Source organism: Crocodylus siamensis, chromosome 9 (genome assembly GCF_052110815.1).
Source record: "Crocodylus siamensis isolate JL-2025a chromosome 9, ASM5211081v1, whole genome shotgun sequence".
In the NCBI taxonomy this organism is placed as follows: Eukaryota; Metazoa; Chordata; order Crocodylia; family Crocodylidae; genus Crocodylus; species Crocodylus siamensis.
The window spans coordinates 73,788,599-73,796,728 of NC_143403.1; positions in this window are offsets into that span (position 1 = coordinate 73,788,599).

Here is an 8,130-nt window from a genome sequence, read left to right on the forward strand (position 1 = left end):
ATTCACATTAAACAGAAGTTCTCACTCTTCTTTTCCAGACTCATCAGAAACCAGCCCGTCAGCCCGAAGCAGCGAGCGCCCGCGTGCAGCCCTGCGGGACCCGCCCGTGAGCGCAGACCGGGCCTGCGTGCAGCTCTGCCCGAGCCAGCTCCCGTGGGCAGCCCCGAGCGGCTAGAAGCAGCGCTGCCACGGCCGGTGATGCTTGACCCCGGAGCAGGGTGCAGGGCCCCTGGGCAGAGCGCTCTGGCCAGGCCCCGAACCCCGGCTTCAGCGGGCACAGTCAGCCAGAGTGGGGGTAGCACCCCGTGCTTGCAGGCGGTGGGTGTGCAGCACAGGGATCTGGGGGCAGACCCCCACCCCCCACCACAGCGGCTTTGCCACGGCTCTCTCTGGGTGTCGTCCAGGTAAGTCCCTGCCACCTCCGTGACAATGAGCCACGCACGGCCCCACGAGCCACGTCCAAGCGGGGCTGGGAGCAATGCGGGATGCGCACCTGGTCACCCCTGCCCCTCCACTGCCCATCCTCCCCTCCCCGTGGCCGGGCACAGAGCCGTGGCCCCCGCGTGTCCGCATTGTGGTGCGTGAGCCCATCTATAACACTCCTCGTGCGCACTCTCCATATTAATAAATGGGGGAAGAAGGGGCCATAAATCTATGAACTGCCAATTTGCGCAGGACGAGCTCTTTTACTGGCCACGCACTAGCACCTTTTACAGGCCATTAATTACTTTCTCTAATAAAGTTTGACAAAATGATAACTTGCCCATGAAAAGTGTTGTAATAAATACATTTCCTTTAACTTTCAGCCGTTCTTGCATGTCTGGCTCATAAACCCCTGCCACGGTTCAGTAACTTATTGCCTGTCTATATGTATCAGTCAGGGAAGGCGCCCGGAAGAGCAGCGCCCACGAATGCCGAGCAGGACGCCTGCGCTAGCGGGGGAGCCGGGAGCTCGCCCTCGCGGCGCGGCCTGGGAAGAGCCAGGCCAAGCCCACGTGCACCGAGCACCGTCCGTGCTCCTCCTCCGCACGTTGCACCAGGGCTGGCCTGCTCCGTGCCCTGAGCCGGGAGCACGCAGCCCAGCCCTGAGCCGGCCGCGTGGTGGGGATCCCCAGCTTGTCCATCGCACAGACAGCAGACCCATGAGCCTGCTGTCCCCGGCATGGGTTCTTCACTCATGGCTAAAACCCCTTCCCTTTTGCATTGACAGGGATGCAGTCAGGGACCTGCACGTGGCCCTGGGGGCAGAAGTCCAGAGCTAGGTTTTGCTGGCTGAGCCCACGCCATGCGTCCAGCTGTCCACGCTGCACGTCGGAGATCACGCTCCCGGCAGGGCAAGAGCCGGGAGTCTCTGGGCAGGTGAGTCGGACGCCTGCGGCGCTGCTGCGTGCTGCTCCAGGCCTCCTCTCTCCCGTCTGTCCTCCCTGCGTCTTCCCAGGCTGTTTCTGCTGCCGCTGGGGTGCTTTGCTGACTTGTGCCCTGGCCCTGAGCTCCTCGCCTGAGGTCTCCAAGTCAGCGTGGCAGCATTGACCATGCCATGCTCTGCCAGGCCGGCGGTGCCATGTGCCGTGCATGCACACCCCACAGCATGCCCACGCCACGTGCCGGCTGCACACGGGCTCCCTGGGCGGCGCTGGCTGTCAGCGGCAGGATCCCTTCCCTGTTTAATTAGCTCAGCCACTGTGCTTTGCCCAATAAAATCATCGCCCCCTCGGCACAGCCAGGCCGGGGAAATTTATGATCATAATTCAGAGGCTGAATTACCACTGTCAGTACCTGTGCCATATGAATTACTCAGTCGTACTGAATGCAACTGTTGATTTTGCTGGGTTATATGAAGCGGGAACACTTGGAGCCAGTGAAATAATGAACGAGGGAGAGTTATAGTCACTGAAGACCCATGAGCTGCTCAGAGCGTCCTGTGCAGCCGGGCTGCCGGGCGAGGGGCACGCCGTGTACGGAGCAGCACGGCGCTCCCTGCTCCGCTGGCGTCCACTTGGACAGATGGGGCTGTGCCCTTGCTCTCCCCGTTGCCCCGGGGCAGTAACCGCCCAGGTCGGGGTCTCCTCTGGGGGCTGCTCCGTGCCGGGAGCCCTTCGAATACCCACCTGCTTTTCTCCAGTTGCTTCCCCATCCACTTCTGCAAGGAGGAAGTTGACTGTTTGCAAGTCTTGTATTTTTAGTTCAGAATCTACATTTTTTTGCTCTTGCTCTCGCGCTCCCTTTGGCCTTTGTGTCTCCTTCTGCAGCTCTTCTTTTCAGCAGGAAGTTCCCGTATAAGCAAGCAGGAGACTCCTTGCCAGCACGCACTGCTGCAGCCCTGAGCTCGGCTGATCATTCGGATCCCGAGGACAGCAGGCCTAGACACTTCACGTCCTTGCAGGGCAAAATGCTGTCTGCTCGGTGGATGAGCAGAGCGGGAGGCAAAGAGCACGCCGGAGGCTTTCTCCCAAGGTTGCAGATGATGTTCCTGACAAAGTCTCACTTTATAGAGCTCAGCTAAGCCCCATCGGAGAATCTCTAATCACGGAAAACAGAGCCCATAAAAATTCACATGCACGTTCTCGATCAAGTGCCTTTATCAGTTTAGATGGCCCTTTTTTGCCAAGATAATGTCAGAAACTCTCCACAAATCATCCCAATTTACACTCTCCTCCTCTTTAGTATGAAGCAGGCTCTGCCAGGTCGAGGGCTAATATATCACGTTATTTCTAGGAATCAGCAAGCTGCCTCCTGCCACGTGCTTTCTGCAGCACCTGTGTCTGCGGGTCACTCAGCCGCGGCCTCGCCTGGGGCTGGCACAGCGCTCTGCCCTCCCATGGCACTTCGGCCAGGATTAGCCCACGCCATGATGCGTTACTTGCTGGGCTGCCCTGGGTGCACCGCAGGCCCCTGCTGACGTGGCACCGCTGCAAGGACTGGAGCATCAGGGGCTCGCGGAGCCCAGCACGGAGCGCGGAGCGGCTGACGGTGGCTTTGTCCATGACTGCCCAGCCCCATGGCCACGCCGCAGGCACGGTGGATGCAGCACAGCGGCTCAGGCTCTGCAGCCCGGGCACAGGCCACGGGGTAGGGCGGGGACATGCAGGAATGTCTCCCGCACCACAACTTGGCTCCGAGGAGCATCTGCACCAGGCCACGGGCTCAAGAGGCAGCACTGGTGAATGCTGGGCTCCTAGCACCCCTGGGCCCCTGCCAGGCTCCGGGGCTGCTCGGTAGTTCGGGGAAAGCAGCAGAGCCTGCGGTGGGACGCGGGGCTCAGGGCGGGCCCAGCGGGGCCAGTGCAGCCCACGTGGGATGCAGCAACAGGCCGTGGCACTGGGCCAGGGTGTGCGCACCGGTGCAAAACACCCCCCACACACCTGGTCAGCAGTGACTAGTGAGAAGCAACACAGCACAAGTGTATCAGGGTACGGGTGGGGGCACGGTGCCCACACTGATGCCCAGCCCCATTCCCACCTTCCCTCGCACACACACACACACAGAGTTGTGCTTTGAGCATTGGTTAGTGGGGTGTTAGGGCCCAGGCTGCACAGCCCCCACCTCCCCACCCATGGATGTCCACAAGCACCCCCCACACACAGCAAAAAAAGTAGCCCTTTGGGAGCTTCTTATCACAAGTGTGTCAGGTCCTGGAAGGGCCCAGGTCCCCTATACATAGCTATATAGCTGTACACACACACACACACACACACACACACACACACACACACACATATATACAGACACACACACATATACATATATGTCCCATATGTGTGTATATATATGTGTGTCTGTGTGTGTTTATGTATACACAGATACACACACACACATATATATACGTATATCGATAAGTGTGTGTGTATACATATCTGAGTGTGCATGTTTGTGTCTATTTCTGGGTGTGTCTGTACATTATATATTACATGTGTGTATACACATCTATGTATACATGTACAGACACGTATATTTATATATGTGTGTGTGTCTCTCTCTACATGTGAGTATATGTATATATCTTTGTGCATGCCTGTGTGTATATATTTCTCTGTGTGTGTGCGTATATATACGTATGTGTGTATATATCATTCTGTGTCTATTTGAACACCCCGAGACTAGGGAGGCGAGGGATCCCTGGGCCCAAGGCCTGTCCTGGGGGACCCAGAAAGCCCCGTTGGTGTCAGGAGCCCCCCGTGGCACGCTTCGGGGGTGCGCTGTGGGCTGGGGGACGGGCTCCACGCTGCTTGTTGGCCCCTCTCTGCCAGCCGTGCCTGGCGGGACAGTGGGCTATGGTCTGGCTCTCGGGGCTGCACAGGACAAGCCCCGAGGCACAGGCTGCCCTGCCCTGCTCACGGCTCAGCCCACGGCACTGGGGAGACCCGTCCCGACCCCCCAGGCTCCTCCGCTGCGGGGCAGGGCAGGGCAGGCTGTGTCCATCCTCCACCCGCTTCAGCCGGGCTGAGCATGGGCGCTCCCCCAGACAACCCAAGGGCCTTCGCGTAGCGGCTGGGCCTCCTCCTCACACCCTGCCGGGACATTTCCCCGCTCTGCGTGAGCCTCCGGCGTGGCCGGGGCACCGGGGTGGCGAGGCAGAGACGGGGGCACTGTTTGCACAGGCAGCCTGTGCCGGGGCACCGTGCCGTCAGGCCCTCGTGCAGCTCCAACAGGAAACGAGCCCCGCGCCCCGCTCCGGCCGACATCCGCCACGCGGCGCCGTTAATCACGTCGGGGCTGGGACCAGAGCCCTGCCGGTGTTGCGTGGCTGCAAACAATGGCCTTGGCGGAGCCTGACAGTGCGAGGCGGCCCTGGAAAAGGCGGGCTCGTTTCCCCTGCCCTTCCCCCAGAATTGCAGGGAGCGGAGAGCGGGCGATCGATGGCACCGCGAGCCCCGTCTGCTGGAATCGATGCAAGCTTAAATTCTGGTGTCATCGCTTTATTTATTACCCCACGAGTCCCAATCCCACCTCTGCCAGAGAGAGAGGTGTGTGCAACCATGTGCATGCATAGCTGTACGTGTGCACACGTGCCCCCTCCTGCTGCCCTGAGTGTGAAAATAAATCAGCGTCTCCCCGGGCTGCAGGCACCACGGTCCCCGTGCTCCACGCAATCGATCAGCCGACGATCTCGCTGCACGGCAGGCGATGGCGAATGCAGCGGGCCCTGCACCCGTGTCGCCGCCAGGACCGCGCCTGGAGCCGTGTTTCAGAGGCAGAGATGCCCCCCAGTCCTTGCTCCCAGCTTTTTTCAGACCCTCATTAAACAAAATGACACGTGTTGTTTGAAATCGAACGTACAGCAGCAAGTTAATTCCCAACATATGTGGAATGTACGTCTAATTCATAAAAACCCAGGTAAGGAAATAGCCCATAGTTCACACAAGACAGTTCGAAGTGAGTTATGGCCGCCCGGCCCGGGAGACTGCTGCGGACGCGGAAACCTTTACACCCAGCCTGTGACGGATGGCTCCTCTCCCAGGCCGAAGTCCTCGGACCTCGGAGGACAAGCGACATGACCTCCCCCGTGTTCACAACATGCCCACGCGGCCGTGCTCAGGCTCCGCGCTGGCTCCGGCCCCTCTCCATCTGTCCGCCTGATAACCTCGGGGATTATTAGCAGTGTGAAACCTGAGAGCAGGAGAAGGCCTTCTGGAGATATCCAGTTGCTCGCAAGGACCATCAGCAACTCAAAAATTGTTCGCAGCCAGTATCATAAGAATAGCTCTGTTTGTTTCCATGCAGGTTTTCAATCTGTTACCCAGCGCCTGCTAAAGCTCCTCGGGTTTAGATGCACCCTGGCTATTAGCCTCACCAGCGTCCCCGCATTGAGTTGGGATTGCTTCAGGTTACTCCATCCCCCCTTCTATATATATATTTTTATATATATATATATATATATATATATATATACACACATATATATATATGTGTATATATATATATTTATACACACACATATCTATAATATTATATTTATATATATTTTATATATATATAATATTTATATGTATATATATAATATAATTTTTATATATATATAAAAAAAAAAAGTGACAGCTGTCCCGTTGGCCATCTTCGTGTGATCAATGAAGGCAAAAACGCACTCAAAAGCAAAGCCACAAATTAGGTCATTTAGAATTCTTAACCAGCGCCATTAAGTAAATCCCAAACACTGTTAATTATGTTTCCTATCACCAATTTACAAAGAGACCCTATTGATCTTAGCCCTGCTCTGCCAATTACTAGGCGAGGACCAGAATGAGAAACAAAGGGGAGCCTTCCCGGTGGTAATGAGCCGTCTGGCCGCGGCCCGGCTCCCGGGCTTTCCGCTGGCAGCACCGAGGACCGGCTTGCAGGGCGCGGGGCGCAGCTGAAAGACAAGGGAGACGGGCTTGGGAACGAGGCGGGTCCAGCTGAGACGATAACTTCAAATAAAGTTACTGCGTTGTTTTTTTTCCTAGCCGGCCCCTTTTAATTCAGTCCTGTTAAGCCACAAACCACGTTCCCGCACAGACGTTGCCCACTTGCTGAAACCCGGCTAAGCATGCAGGTCTCTTGTCTCACTTTAGCACAGTAAACCCCTGCCATAAGTCTCTCGGTAAGAAAGTCTGCATGTTGCCATTTTTTATTTGGGCAATGAAGCAGAGGTCTGAGGAGCGATATATTTTTTTTAAGCTGTGGTTATAGCTTGGAATTAATGATCTTCCCACGAGCACCGAGCGAACCTGAGTCAAGAGAGGCATTTCCCATTATCTTATGGAGAAAAATACCATGGAAAACAGGCAGGTTTACAAGCCACCGCACAGGCAGGCAGTGGGGGAATAGCAAGGAAATGCGCTCTAATTAGCTGTTCAGGAAAGTGTGAAACTTTAATTTAAAACTCGGTGGGCAAAAAAATCCCCCCTCTCCCCTCCCAGCAGGACAGGGCCTGGCTCTCCCTACATGGGGGAGCGCCCAGCTGTGCCGACCGGACCGGGAGAGAGCTCACAGCCACGGAGGCAAGGCCGCCGGGGTTTGGAGAAGACACGCCTGGCCTGTGCCGGAGGCTGGAGGAAAGGGCGTCCCTTGTTCCGCTTCCTTTCCAAGAGCTGCTTTCAAAGCCAAGGAGAAGGTGACCCACCCCTGTGCTGCCTCCTCTGAAGTATTTGGGAGACAAGAGACCTGGAAGAGCATGGCTGTGCAAGGGTGCAAAGCAAGCCTTCCCCTTGCCCCCTGCCCCTCCACAGCCCTCTGGCCCCTCGGGTTTCTGCTCCCTTGCCCAACGCCGGGCACAAGCCCACAGCGCCGACGGCACGAGGAGCAAAGCAAGATGTGCCGCGTTGGTACCGGCCTTAATTCCTCCTCTTCCAAATGCTTCAGACAACTCCCTACTGCAGCTCCAGAGAGCAAACACAAATGTGTGAATGGTAGTTTGTCTTTTGGAGTGGTTGCTCCTCAAGCTGTTATTTCTTCCCACTGAAGAAGCTCTGGGTGGGCAGGGTGCCAAAAATAATTAAACCAAAGGATGCTGCAATCCCATTAAAAAGAGCTCATCCTTTTTTGTCTCGTTGAGATCTTTCCAGGCCTCCCAGCCGCACCTGCCTGGGGCCTGGGGCCTGCTGGGGCCTGGGGCCTGGGGCCGGGCTCAGCCACCCTCGGGCAGACGGCACGTACGGGGTTTCTCCGCGACTGCGAAGGTTGCATCGCACGGCAACTCTCTCCTGTTCAGCTGGGAACATGGGGATGCCTGTGTACAGGCAAAAGCCACTGCATGGCAGCATCCATGGCCCTGCCTTTGGTACGGCAGGGCCGAAAGTACAGGGAAGCAGGAGCGGGCAAAAATGCAGCACAAAGCCCAGGAACGGCTTCTGTCACTGGGACCCAGACAGCTGCACTGGGCGTTCCTGCACAGCGCACTTCGCAAGGTCACTGTTTGCTTGCAGTTCCCTTCACTGTTACAGCCCTGAGCCCTGGGCACAGGCACGAAGTGTGCAAAACTAATACAATTATGCTGGCACACATGCAGGAGGGGCCAGCAGGGGACTGCATGCTCAGGGGCAACCAGCACGGGTTCATCAGGGGCAGGTCCTGTCAGACCAGCCTGGCGGCCTTTTACGATCAGATCACCAGATCATTAGATGCAGGGGGAGCAGTGGACATCGTCTTCCTGGA